A 14829-nucleotide genomic window follows, 5' to 3' on the forward strand; every position below is an offset into this window, starting at 1 on the left:
TAGTACACTAGCTTACCTCCCTCCGTCTATATATTTCGATGTTAATTACTTTTTTGTTTTTTACATCATCTTTGATAGCGTGTAATTAAATAAGATATAATTAACAAACCAAAGTTACAAAATATAAGTTAAAATAAAACTTTTAGATTATATTGTGTACTGACAATGACTTTCCTGTCTTCCAAATATAATTAAAAGTTGAGCTTTAAAGACTTGTATCTAGCATGCATCTGATTTTGGATGAAAAAAACCAGATTGTAACTGTATTAGGTTGTTCTAAGGCTACTATTAGCAATTGCTTTAGTTAGTTGGATTGTTTGCTGTCACAGAAAACAACTTGCTTTTGGTGTGCATATTTCTGTTAAACAAGCATTTAAGAAAGAAAATGTAGCAAATGTATGCAATACTGAGGTTTCTCCCAGCCCTCAATTTTCCAGTACAAGGAAATTTCAGCTAAATTTCAACATGACGAAGCTTAGTACAAGAAGTTTAGAGTCATTGGTTTAGTAGGGAAGCCAACACATACAACAAAGGTTATGTAACTTCAGTTTGAATTCTTATTCAGCACACAATTAATTTGCTTTTGACCTTTAGCGAATGCTACAATAATAAGGTTTTTCAGCTGCAAACAAAACCAAGATAAATACAAAAGGAGTGTAACTTAAATATAAAACTTACTGTGTATCTGTACAACACCCTTGTGAATAACAAGACTAAAAAATGTAATTAATATATTCAGCCATTGCATACAAAAGGGAAAGGTTAAGTTTGTAATTAGTTTTACAAGAGGGCTGAAAGAACAAGTACAAGCAAGACTGTAGCTTCTCTATAGTAACTCCTTAACACAAACTGAGATGGAATTTACACATATAAAAAAACACTTTGAAAATGGTTTTTTTTTTAAAAAAGGTTTTGAAAAGTACATTGAATTTTGCATAGCTCACTGTCACCATCTAGTGTCACATTTGTATATTGCAATTTGCAACACATTTAAATGTTTTATTTGGAGCTGTACAGCTGAGTCCTGAGCAGTTTATTGCTTTCAGTAGCATTTTTGTAAAAAAGAAAAAAAACTCACACAGCTAAAAAATTATTAAAGGTGCTTCCCCTCCAGATATGAATTCAGCCTTATATAGAAAGTATTCCATATCTGACATATGTCACTATCCTATCTTTTCTGCTAAAACAGGCAGAAAAATCATTGTCTGCCAAGACGCTTGGCAATTTTCAAATGGTCCATAGGGAGAAGAGTTTGGAAACACTGATCCATCTCAATAAGTCGCTTGGATCCTACACTAATGTTCACTTCTGCAAAGAGTGGTATAATTGACAAACATAAAACAAAAGTGAAAAGTCACTTGAATTCTGGTCAACAGGCACCTTTGCTTCCATTTGGGGTCTTTTCAGGAGGCATTACTGTCCTATCCAGTCATCTGTAATCCTTCCTGCTCAAGACAGCATCGTTCTCCATACATAGCTCACAGATCAATAGCTAAGCGTGGCATGCCTATGTCCTGTGTCATGTACAATCCCGAGTGTAGTGGGGGGTGGAGGAGATGTCTCTTGGCAACTGTAGGACTTGCAAAAACCACTGTCTGGACCTCATATCCAAGGCATACTGTATATTTAGATCTAAAAAGATAATCCAGTATGACATGGGCCGTTTCGATTTTATCTTGCTGCTTTTCCATTTTTATCATGCTGTTTTTACTATCCTAAGCATTTGTATTGTTATCTGCTCCACTAAGCCTTTGGGCTGAAGAGTGGACCATTACGCATAACAGAAAGTACCTTACATTGCACTACAAATCACCTGGAGGTGTCCCATAGGAAGTAATTCATTAATGAAATAAATAATAATAGTAATATTCTTAAGTACTGATGAAGAACCAGTATTTTTAGTATCTGCTCTTACTTTAGCACAGTTAATAATAGATTGGTTTGATACAGAGGGTCAGATTCCACTTCAAATACTTTAGATATACTGTTCACATAGATTATGAAATGGGTGAACAGGCCCATCTAACAATTTATCTGCAGCAAGTGGCTGCTATACACATAGATTATGAAATGGGTGAACAGGCCCATCTAACAATTTATCTGCAGCAAGTGGCTGCTATACCCATTAGCACAGTGGCTGAAACGGCTTAGAAATATCTAACTATATCCATAGGTGGGCTGACTCAATGATTGCACTCTCAATGCATATACTGTAAAAATGCATAAGAAAGCCCTGGGGGCTTTTTCAGTGTGAACTACGGCAATAGCAAACAGCTAATGTGTGTGTGTGTGTGTGTGTGTGTGTGTGTGTGTGGCGGGAGAACTACGCATCACAAACCTAATTAAGAAACAAAGAGAAGTCACCATAGAAAATAATTTCTTTTTTACTGTTCAGCAGGCAGATTTGCTATGGTCAATTTTCACAATGGTATGCTGAACCACTGCAGCTTATGGTTTTGGAAAGACACATTAAGAAAGCTGGCAAAATTTGCACAGGTATTACGAGTGAAACAATTAGACGTATCAGCAATTAAACACTATGGAAATATATATTTTTAAATGTCCCTCATATGGTAACCTCAGCTTCGCAGACTATATATGTAGGGCAGGCCTCACCTATCAGAACAGACCAACTGTCAGGGCAGCATGGACTGTTCTCTAGCTGTTCTCTAGCTTCCAACTGTAGCCTAGGTAAGAGCCACTTATCTTTTCTAGAGATATTCCCCACAGCAATCTACAGTGTCCAACAGAGGACAGATCTTAGGTGGTCTGAAAGCCATACAAATAAATGCTTATTGCTAAAAGTATTCCTGTGGATAATGGGGTGTGAATTGCAGTTTTAGCCATGGATATTTATATTTTAATGTTTGTGTATTTTAAGCAGGTTATGAAGAAAGTGAGTGAAGACTATCAAAACTATTGCAAGAGATTCCTATGGGCCTATGATAAGAAAATTGAGAAAGGGTAGGATAAATGTATGGTTATGAAAAGTAAGCAGGGCAATCCTTTACCCACTATTATAATTAAGGAGCATCCAAATGTATACTGTATTTTCACATGTGTAACTGGAATATGCAACACAGATTTCTAAAGTTACTTTTCTGAAACAGTAAATAATTAAAAGGTACCCTTTGCCACAGGCTACAGCAAAGAATTGCAACAGGTTTCAATGAAAAACCATAGTAATTCATAAAATATTGGGTGTGTTTGCGTGCCATGGCAAGCCATGGTTAATGGTTAACCATGATTACTCCCACTCCAGTTCTCCCCTAGAGCAGGTGGAAGAAACAAAACACAATCCTTGGCATACATCCAAACTAGGTGTTGTACTCTGTTGGGCTCCAAAATAACCACAATCTAAGGCCAATGTCTGTTCATGGCTCACAAACTGTGGCTTGTTTGGAGAAAAACAAACCAAAAGTTCAGTTTGGGGTGTAATACTGTTAAGCCAAGGATTGTGTTTTGTTGTTCCCACTTGCTCTACAAGAGGAGCAAAGTGGGAGCAATCTGCTTAACCATGGCTTGCCATGATGTGAACAAAGCCAACAAAGTGTGGCCATGTGTCCTACTCTGGAGAACCTAAATCTCTTGTGATGATAAGAAACTATAAAAAGGGGTAAAAAAGGTAAAGGTACCCCTGCCCGTGCGGGCCAGTCTTGCCAGACTCTAGGGTTGTGCGCCCATCTCACTCTATAGGCCGGGGGGCCAGCGCTGTCCGGAGACACTTCCGGGTCACGTGGCCAGCGTGACAAGCTGCATCTGGCGAGCCAGCGCAGCACACGGAACGCCGTTTACCTTCCCGCTAGTAAGCGGTCCCTATTTATCTACTTGCACCCAGGGGTGCTTTCGAACTGTTAGGTTGGCAGGCGCTGGGACCGAGCAACAGGAGCGCACCCCGCCGCGGGGATTCGAACCGCCGACCTTTCGATCGGCAAGTCCTAGGCGCTGAGGCTTTAACCCACAGCGCCATCCGCATCCCTTGTATAAAAAGGGGTAGGAATGGCAAAAAGAAGCTGGGCCCCTAAGCTAAAAAAAAGTTCAACAACTTTGGTCTGCCCCAGGCTTGCTATGCTGCTGGGGAAAGCAGCAGAAAATGCTAGAGGTTTATGACCTTTATGATATTTTAAAAGTTACCTGGGTGGGGGGCTGTGTATAGCAGCAGTTCAACTAATTAAGGATTACAAGGAATGAAAAGAGCCAGAAAATAACAAGAGTTTCAGCGGAGGGTGGAAATATGTTGTCTGGATGGCAAGTCTACCTGTGGCAGATTTACCACTGAGAAACAACAGAGGGGTTCTCCTGGAATACAAGATTCACAGATGACAAGTCTACACAGGCCTGGCACCATTCAGACACCAGATCTCCTAGAAATTGGAGGCCTGTTTCCTGATTATAGTTACTTTTATTTTATTTTATTTTATTTTATTTTATTTTATTTTATATTTTAGGACTTTCATGCTCTAAACTTAAAACAAAAAGACAGGCTTTGAAATGGAAGATTGTGCTGTGTGTCAGTTAGGATTTCTTAAGAAAAGGTTCAATAACCAGCCAAAGTTTTCAATGGTGGGCCATTTTTAAGTTTCATTTACTTACAGTTTACTGCAGTTTTCTGCAAGGAGTTTACATGGTGAGCATGAAAGAGAAAACAAAACATTTGCACTCACAAGTTGTTTCAAGTAAAACATTCAAGACTGCCAGGCACCTTCATTTGATGCTTAATCAAAGCCTTGGAACAAGCAACAGGGAACTAAGTCATGATGCTATATTGTAACTATCCACACCAAGGAATGCTCTCAGAAATCATGCAGGAATAAATAAGCAATGTGTGTCCACAGGGAGCCAGTGAGAGACTGTTTCCCCTGCAAACATAAAACCTAAGTTATCACTTCACAGAACTGAAGCCGATGCTTGATTCAACAGTAGATAAATATTACTGTTCTATAATGTTACTTAAGTTCCAAAGTCCAACCTGAAGATTCCTCTTGTAACGTATCCCATTATAAAATAGCTCCACTTTAAAAAACAGAAACAAAACAAAAAACATATACAATACATACATATTTCTGTAAGCTTTTGATTTAATTTTACTTGCATAAAAGATAAAGATTTTTCATTGCAATTCCTAATCACACAGGGCTGCACTGATTTAAGAACAGCCACAGGAGTATATCAGTAATAAAGTAGCAGCAGTATTTTCGTATCAGTATGCATTTGACTTTGGCAATGTGGGCAAGAGTTCTTCACTGGGAAAACAGGCATCAATTGTGTCTGGCCATCATAGGGAATTTGCTCCCATACCCTTAGCATTTCTTAAAATGGCCATAGGCATGAGAAGAAATACAAAGGTGGAAGTATGATCCTTTTTTACCACCTTCCCTCCAGCAAGATGTAGAAGAGTCTGAATGCAGGCTATAGCCAAAAACAAACAAAAAACAGACAGGTCTCAAAAACATATTACAGTGGTACCTCTGGTTACGTACTTAATTCGTTCTGGAGGTCCTATCTTAACCTGAAACTGTTCTTAACCTGAAGCACCACTTTAGCTAATGGGGCCTCCCACTGCTGCCACACCACCGGAGCACGATTTCTGTTCTCATCCTGAAGCAAAGTTCTTAACCCGAGATACTATTTCTGGGTTAGCGGAGTCTGTAACCTGAAGTGTATGTAACCTGAAGCATATGTAACCCGAGGTACCACTGTATAGCACATATAATTAAAGTGTTGTAATACACACCACAGATATACAGAAATGGCAGGAAATTACCAAAAACTCAAGGCGCAGCCATCAGGAAAATGTTGGCCATGCCCTAACAGGCATGCACACTAGCTTCTGTGGCAGACCTCTACACCAAAAATAACTTTTCTGGTTTGATTGTACAAGTTTTTGAACATTGCTCTGCATAGGCACAGAAGCCAAATGTGTGAGTGCATAGAGACCAAGGACTGCTAAGTGTTGGAAACAAATTAGGTATCATTTAACTCCATGCTGAAAGCATGAAAATTGCACAGTTCAGGTGATCTCTCAACAATCCATGTCAACAACAGATGTGAAGAAGCTGGAGTTACCAAGAGTGACAACTGCCAAGGTGCACTGAACATACATACAGCCTGCTTCAAATGAACCCTGATTATCCTTTGTAAACTAATCCAGCTGTTAATTGGTATAGTAGTATATTGAACACAAATGAGACTCAGAGGTCCCCAGCTGAAAGCTCACCAGGTGTCCTTTGGCAAGGCAGCACACTCTCAAGCCTCATCTGCACTATAAATTTAAAGCATTATCAAACTACTTTAAACAGACAGGGCTCCCCCCACCAAAAAAAAAAATCTCTGAACTGTAGTTCACAGACCTACAATTCTCAGAGTTGTTTAACCATCAATACCTCTTCCCAGGGAACTCTTCCTTGACATCCAAAACAGGATAATCAATCAACATTATCATAAAAAGAAAATTATTTATGATACTCTGAAAATTATTATGTCTCTTCCAGCCTCCACAGTGCGAAGCAGACATAACCAAACATTTCTATAAAAAGAGCTGAGGAAAAAGAAGGGGGGCAAAGAAACTCAATGAATACTACATGGAATTTATTTAATCTTATTTTTTGAGCTGTTGCTGAGTCTGCTCCTTCATATTTGTCATGTTTATCAAGGACTTATAGAAAATGAAGGTTTGTCAGAATTAAGAAGAGCTTCTCTACCCTTTCACATGTCAAATTGTCTCTTGATTTGATGTATTTCAAAACATGCATCTGGGTCTTATATTCAAGAAGTGTGCTCTCAGTCTACAAATCAGGACTTTCTTGTTCTCCGTGGACAAAAATTATAATGACCCAATACTGTTTTATGATTATGAGTATTTTCTTTATTAAATTGGTATGCCACCCTTCATCTGAAGATCACAAGATAGTTCACAACACAGAACTACAAAATGAACACACAAAATACATAACCAAAACAACAAACACCAAATAACCCTCCTCCCACAAACACATTTAAAAGGACATTGATTATTTAATCAGTCAAAGGCCTGGTAATTGAGAAATGTTTTTACCTGCCACCTAAAGGTATGCAATGAAGGCAGCAGACGAGCCTCCTCGGGGCCAGCATTCCACAAATGGGGGGCACCACAGAAAAGGCCTATTGTTGTGTTGCCACCCTCTGAACCTCTTGTGGAGGGGGCACACAAAGAAGGGTCTCGGTTTATGATTGCAGGGTCTAGTTTGGTTCTTATGGAGAAGGTATTGAGGTATTGCTGTCCTGAGCCATTTAAGGCTTTATAGGTCAAATCCTGCACTTTGAATTAGGCCTGGAAACTGATTGGCAGCCAGTGCAGTTGGGCCAGAAACAGTGATGTATGCCCAAACCATCTGGCCCTGGTAAGCAAACTGCCCACCAAATTCTGCACCAGCTGAAATTTCTAAACTATTACCAGAGACAGCCTCACATATACAGTGTGTTAAGGTAATCTAACCTAAAGGTTACCAGACCACAGACAACAAGTTAGGTTATCTTTGTCCAGATAAGGGTGCAGCTGGGCCACCAGCCAAAGCTGCTGAAAAGCACTCCATGCCACCAAGGCAACCTGAGCCTCAAGCAACAGTGATGGATCCAGGAGTACCCCCAAGCTATGCTACTCTCATTTTCCCATCTCCTGCCCTTGTGTTTTGCCAACTGACTCTTCAGAAAAGCCCTCTATCAAAAGTGTATCTGCAGTTGTCCAATTTTCCTAACTACAAACATGTAGCAAGCTTGCTGCAACCCCTCCACAACTCCCAGGGCAGATCACCAGTACTTTTTAAGAATTTGAACAAGGATGGAGAAAGCTTTGCCTGCAGATTTATTTTGAAGCTTTAAAATACATAGGAGCCCTGCAAAAAGACCAAACTTGATAGCTGGGAAGCTTTTATCAGGAGTGTGTCCTGTTGACATATATATAATCACAAGAATAGTATATGCGTATGAGCATGTAAAACATTCCAGACCTATCACACACCTTTTATCAGCACAACTTGCAGCTTAAAAATACTCTTCATCTTACTTTGTCAACAATGTTGAATTGTGGTTAAATCACTCTATAATACCAACCTAAGATCAACACTGAATATAGTCATTCTGCCATGTTAACAGCATCTTTGCACAGTGTATGCCACATGTGAGAAGTTTTTGAAAATTACATTGTTGTAGGATATTCCCACTCTACCTATTCTCAAGAGTTGTTATTTTGATAGAAAGTTTCTGTTATTAAATATCCCTTACTATTTTCAATCTTTCTTCTTTCATGGAACCATTTCCATGTTAACCAGCTTACAAAGGGGAAGGCTATCCTAGAGCAAATATTTCAGGCTTGAAGGATCTATTTAAGAAAGAAACAAAAATCAAGAGTTTCAGGGCCAACTGCCTAAAGCATGGGAGGCAAACTAAGGCCCGGGGGCCAGATTCGGCCCAATTGCCTTCTAAATCCGGCCCGCGCATGGTCCGGGAATCAGCGTGTTTTTACATGAGTAGAATGTGTCCTTTTATTTAAAATGTATCTCTGGGTTAGTTGTGGGGCCTGCCTGGTGTTTTTACATGAGTAGAATGTGTCCTTTTATTTAAAATGTATCTCTGGGTTAGTTGTGGGGCCTGCCTGGTGTTTTCACATTAGTAGAATGTGTGTTTTTATTTAAAATACATCTTTGGGATATTTGTGGGGCATAGGAATTCGTTCATATTTTTTTTCCAAAATATCGTCCACCCGTCCGCCCCCAAGGTCTGAGGGACAGTGGTCTGGCCCCCTGCTGAAAAAGTTTGCTGACCCCTGGCCTAAAGCAAGTCATAAGCCTGGTTTTTATTTGCCACTTTTCTCTGTTTCATGGCTTTATTAGAGATATATTTTTGTTCTTGCATTATTGAGGGTTGACTAGGAATCAAATTTACATTAGTGAGTGTAGGGATGGGGGCTTCTCAATCAGCCTCCTTTTCCCCTCCCAAAACTTCAAGCCTTTTAGAGCTCTGGGGATTCTCCTCCATGACTCTAATCTTGCTGTTTGCTTCCTCTTCCATGAAATCAACATATCTGCTGGCAGTATGAGGTAGATGTCACCATCACCATGGTGACAGAGCTGGTGTCCAGGGCTACTCTGCACTCACCCCAGGCACAACGATGAGTGATCTGTCATAGCCAGGGGAACAAAATCAACACTTGCCCTGTCATCTGCCCCCACAAGGATACAAGACTAGCCATGAACTCAGGCATCACTCTCTTCCTTGTGTTCCACCTCAAAACAGTGATCAACTATAGGGTCTAATTACCAATCGATGTTAACAATATGATTAGCATTTACAACATGTCCTTTTTAACAATTAAAACCCAGGTCCAGTGGTGGGGGAGTATCTGGATTGCAGCATCCAGGAGATGAATGCTAAAGTTCACCCTCTGCAGCAGAGCTTTCCAAACTTTTCATGTCGGTGACACACGTTTTAGACATGCATCATTTCATGACACAGTAATTCAGTTTTACTAGCAAACTGGAGGTTAGACTAACCCCTTTCCAGCCCAGGGAGGAGTGTAAGGAGTGTCTGCATGACACACCTACACACTGCAGCCAACACACTAACATCACAACACACACTTTGGAAAGCTCTGCTCTACAGTCACAATCTTTGTGAAATCCCCCCCACACACACACACACACACACATACCAATATGAGTTTTCTTTCAAAAGCTAACTGTAATATTTGGGGAAGAAATCACTTCATTGTCATCACAAGTAGATGACCCTGTGACACACAGGGTGACACACTGGCCCTCACCATCATCTGCCAGCTGAGATTATATGCTATACTATATCCAACACTTCCCAAATACTGAGTATTTTAGGGGGAAATTGGTAGCAGTAGCCAAGGAATGTTTCAGGGATACTTGGCTGCTGTTACCAACTACTATTATTCCTACTAAAGAATACTTGATTAGCTTCCAAGGGAACCTCGGATTCCCTTCGGAGACCATTTGAAAGCCACTTCTCTAAATTATTCTAGATACAAACATGGCTAAATACAGTTTTATAGACAAACATATTGGAAGCTGTAAATCGTTCATGCAATTATAAGTTTCTTGATTTTGAAGCCCAACTACTAGCACAGATTTATCCAAGAAGCTTTCTAGACAGCTTTTTAAAACAAAAATGAGGCAATTTACATGGCCTAGGCAACCAACATTTTAAAAGTGTTGGTCATCCATCACTAGATACGTCCAACATTAGCATTATTGCAACCTGATTCTATAGAGTTAGGTCCACCAAAGCCACGGCCTGCTGAACATGCAACAGGCTGAATCTACCATTTTAAAAAAGATGGCAAACCTGTCTCATTAAGAAAAATATGTACATGCACACATTATGATTATTGTTCTGATTTTAGTTTTGTTTAAGAGGTTGGGGTTTTTGTTTTTTTGGCAAGAAGTGAGAAAAGAAATCATATTAAAGTTCCAAACTCTATTCTTCTGTCTTTCCTTTCATACATAGCAAATCAAGCAGACTACCAACCCATAATAACTAGACATGTCAAAAAGTAGGGATTTGAAATTCTAGTCTCACATTTCATAAAAGGTATCATAAATATAATAGGGTACCATCCTTTGGATGAGTTATGGCAGGAAAAAAACCCGATACAGGTACATTTTAAGAACAGCAAGAGCAGGTGCTGAAAACATTTTAAAAGAAAGAAAAGCAAGTATGTCATATTTTCACAACGCACACCATTAGCAAACAGTGAGGCTGCATGCAGTAAGACAGCAGAAGGGAAGGGCAAGAAGCTGAGAAATAGGTCAGTCTGAGCTCAGCTAAGAGCATTTTGTAAATTTCCCACATACATGAGCCTATTTCAAAATCAATTAAATATACTAAGTGTTCAACAGAGTTCTGCAAAAATAATGCATTTCAATGTTTCCTTCAAAAACACATGAGAGACAGATTATCTAGATACAAGTTTCCAGAAAATCACTTGAGAAATCTCCAGGTTTCCAGGGAGCTGCAGCATGCTTGCTCTTGGAACATTCAAGTTCATTACTAGTGGTCCATTAACTAAGCTCTTAAAAAGAAACATACCATCTCGTTAAACATCTTCTTTCCCAGCATAAAGACTGAACACAAATGTTTTGGAGACAAATGAATCCTTTACACATAAATATAATGTGCAAACTTTCTCAGACCTCACCATTTTATTCTTTTTCAGCAGTAAACTGTTCGTTTTTGTTTTCATTTTAGGGAGATGCAGTAAGGTAGGCTAACCAAAAAGCTATAGAAATCTATTTTGGTCAAACACTGCTCCCATTTTAAGCAATAGCGAGTCTTGCCGAACCTTAAACACAAACCAATTTATTATGACATAAGCTTTCACAGACTACAGTTCACTTCATGAACTAAGATCCTAAGTTACAGATGAGGTTGGTGTGTCTTAGTGTGTGTGTGAGTGAGTGAGAAAGAAAGAAAGAAAGAGGTTAGAGGTACCGTATTTTTTGCTCTATAACTCACTTTTTCCCTCCTAAAAAGTAAGGGGAAATGTGTGCGCGTCTTATGGAGCAAATGCAGGCTGCACAGCTATCCCAGAAGCCAGAACAGCAAGAGGGATTGCTGCTTTCACTGCGTAGCGATCCCTCTTGCTGTTCTGGCTTCTGAGATTCAGAATTTTTTTTTCTTGTTTTCCTCCTCCAAAAACTAGGTGCGTCTTGTGGTCTGGTGCGTCTTATAGAGCAAAAAATACGGTAAATGAAATGTGGGATAGTACTGAAAGTGATAATTTTGTGATCATTCACAAAACATTCATTGGTGATCAATGACTGGTAAGCCAATCAAAACACGTAGCATTAATTTTTTTTAAAAACACACCTTTGACAAGCTCAGTCCAAAATTGATAGAACTGAAACTCCTGGTGAACTGTGAATAAGCTTTTTCACATTCCAGTTTCTCTTTGAAGTTTCTTTTTTTCAAAGATTGGTACTTCTAAGGTCAGTTACAGAGTATTCCAGATGCCGAAGTCTCCCCCACCCCCACCCCGCCCTGGTTTCTTAACATTGTCATTTCTGATGACAGATTTCTGTCTCTTTATTCCTTTGTATAAAGACTGGTTTGTTTGCCAAGAAGAGCATTGCTGGCAGAGGGTGGCATACCTCATACTGCAAGACAAGCAGGTGAATGAATCCCTAATGTTGTAAATGACATTGTTATGTCCCGTAATAGTGTTGCCACAGTTGGCAACCATGTCCAATAAATAGAGACTAATTTCTTTGTTTGTATTTCTGTTTTGTAAACTGCCATTACTGCTGAATAACTGTTTTAGGTTGGTGAGCTCTCTGGAAGCAAGCCCTACAAGAGGTTAGTGCCATTGCCCAGTATGTGTTGCAGATTAGTAACAATACAGAACATCATAACAAAAAACTTCAAGATCATGAAAGTGCCGAATTACAATAAGTAATAAGGATCCTGGATCAGGCTGATAGCTCATCTAGCACAGCATCCTGTTCTCACAGTGATCAACCAGATGCCCGTGAGAAACTTACAAGGAAGATTTGAGCAAAACGGCACTCCCTTCGTGTGATTTTCAGCAACTGGTATTCAGAATCATTACTGCTAACAGCTCATGGCTAGTAACCTTCCACAACCCAATCCTCTTTTAAAGCTATCTAGGTTGGGGATCATCACTTCTGTAGGGACAAGCACCATAGTTTAACTATGTGTTGTATGAAGAAGTACTTTCTTCTATCTGTCCTGAATGGCAAATACAGTTCAATGTAAACAAGTGTAAAGTGATGCATGTGGGAGGGGGGCCATTAATTTCACATATCCACTTATGCCGGGGTCTGAACTGGAAGTGAAGGAACCCTGGTCTCATTTCTAGACCTTCACTACTCAGTTTGGATAGGTCCTTTTGGAAATCTTTGTGATCTCCTTTTGTTTTAACTACTCTGAACAATTTCACTGCTCACTTCTAACTCTAGATTGTTTATGAACAATATGAAAGCTTTTTGAAAATACACTATGTCAACCAGATCACCTCTATCTAAATGCTTCTTGACACTGTCAAAGAACTTGAATAGGTTCGTGATATAGGATTTTCCCTTGCAGAAGCAATGCTGGCTCTGCTTCAGTAAGGCTTACTATTCTATATGCTTGGTTATTTTATCTTTATAAATACTTTCCACCAGTTTTAATGGGACAGATGTTAACTGGCCTGTTCCCTTTCAAAAAATTGGTGTTGCATTGGCTGTTTTCTGATCCTCAGGTATGGAGGCTGATATAAGAGACAAGTTACATTGAGAAGATCAATTTCACATTTAAGTTCTTTGCAAACTCTTGGGTGGATTCCATCTCCTGTGAATTGAATTGAGACAAAGTAGTTGTATTTTTATTAGCGTTAATTGCGTACTTTTATTATGTGTTCATTGGTATACAAATACCAGGATATTATTCACCAGCTACAGTTTTGTTAATTACATAATTATCGCTGTATCTGCACTTTCTACATCTCATTTCCTTCTGAGCTCACAATTACAATTCTGCCCCTCCTCTCAAATATGTTACTATATACCTGTAACTCAGCATAACACTTCATACATCTGGTGAAATGGGCTGTTGCCCACAAAAGCTTACACCATACTAAATTTGTTAGCCTTTTAAGGTAACTCTTATTTAAAAGCAGGCCCCCACCCACCCAAAAAAATATTTTTGGTCTCACAAACAGAAGCACATTCCACCTCAAAATATCAAAAAGTAAAAAAAATTCTAACTCCTGTTAGGATAATTAAACCAATCTTACACATAGATTTTATGGGCCAATTTATTCACACAGGCCTTTCCTATGAGGATTTGACAATTTGAGAACTCAAGCAGTGAAATTTCAAGAAACTATAATATAAGTTTCACAGGTGCAGTCTGCACAGATGTTGGTCACATAAGTTGGCATCTCTTCATATATTCCTTTACTTCTCAACCACTTTATAAGAATCTGAAACCAAGGAGACATAGCAACTCACACCTCTTCCATGGAGCAGCATATCAGAACACTAACACTTTATGACTAAATAGCTTATAATTTACTTTAATTACTTGCAAGCGAGTGTTAACCATTAAGTGGCAAGATGTATTCTGAAATGCAAAGAAGTGAGTTGCTTGAAAAGCACAGGAAAACATCACTGCTTATTTATACTCCAGAGTCATAAATCCAGCAACAGAAAGTAGATCAACACACAAGCACACCAAACCATGTGTGTTTGTTTACTACCAGTTAGCTAAACTTTGTTTTGTTTTACTTTAGATTTGAAAAATCATCCAAGCAAACACGTTACTGTAAAGTTCTTATTTCATATGTAACCGCAATTCAAATTTGTAGTTGCCAGTGTTTTCATGAACCTGAAAAGTCATTCAACCTTGGAGCAAACACCCGAGATAAAATCTCTTTTTGTACAAATAAGGGCAACAGTCATTAAAGACTGCTAAGTGTTACTGCTGAATACCAAACTAGTCAGGTAAAGAACTACAAATGCCCAGTTTCAGTTTGATGCATTCAAGCGTTCCCTCTGTTTATACATTTAGGAGGAAAACTAGTGACAGAGGTCAGGCGTTTAGAAGTCTAATAACCAAATAAGTGGGACTATAGTCCTCTTTAGGAAAACCACTCTTGCTCACTGGCCTTTAATAGTTTTAAATCTGATAAAAAACCCTGGAGCATGAGGAATGCAATTTCCTAATCGAGAGCTCACAAGACACAATAGGGAAAGCCTCTTCCCATCACCCTACCCTGTCAACAATAGAGAGAGAGAGAGAAACTCAGGTTTGTTTGTGAAACTGATG

The 14829-nt window shown here is 39.1% G+C and overlaps 1 protein-coding gene across 6 annotated transcripts in view; it reads right to left on the reverse strand.

Moving 5' to 3' along the window:
- The window catches only part of ARL15 (ADP ribosylation factor like GTPase 15), a 191428-nt gene that overhangs the window by 137176 nt on the left and 39423 nt on the right, over positions 1–14829 (reverse strand). For 4 of the 6 annotated variants that reach the window (XM_053408379.1, XM_053408374.1, XM_053408380.1 and 1 more), the window contains exon 2: positions 4594–4609. The exons of the other annotated variants lie outside the window; for them this stretch is intronic. The gene's annotated coding sequence lies outside the window, so the exon portion shown is untranslated. The remainder of the gene's footprint in view (positions 1–4593; positions 4610–14829) is intronic. 6 annotated transcript variants of the gene reach the window in all.

The sequence above is a fragment of the Podarcis raffonei genome, chromosome 11 (assembly GCF_027172205.1).
Source record: "Podarcis raffonei isolate rPodRaf1 chromosome 11, rPodRaf1.pri, whole genome shotgun sequence".
Taxonomy (NCBI): domain Eukaryota; kingdom Metazoa; phylum Chordata; class Lepidosauria; order Squamata; family Lacertidae; genus Podarcis; species Podarcis raffonei.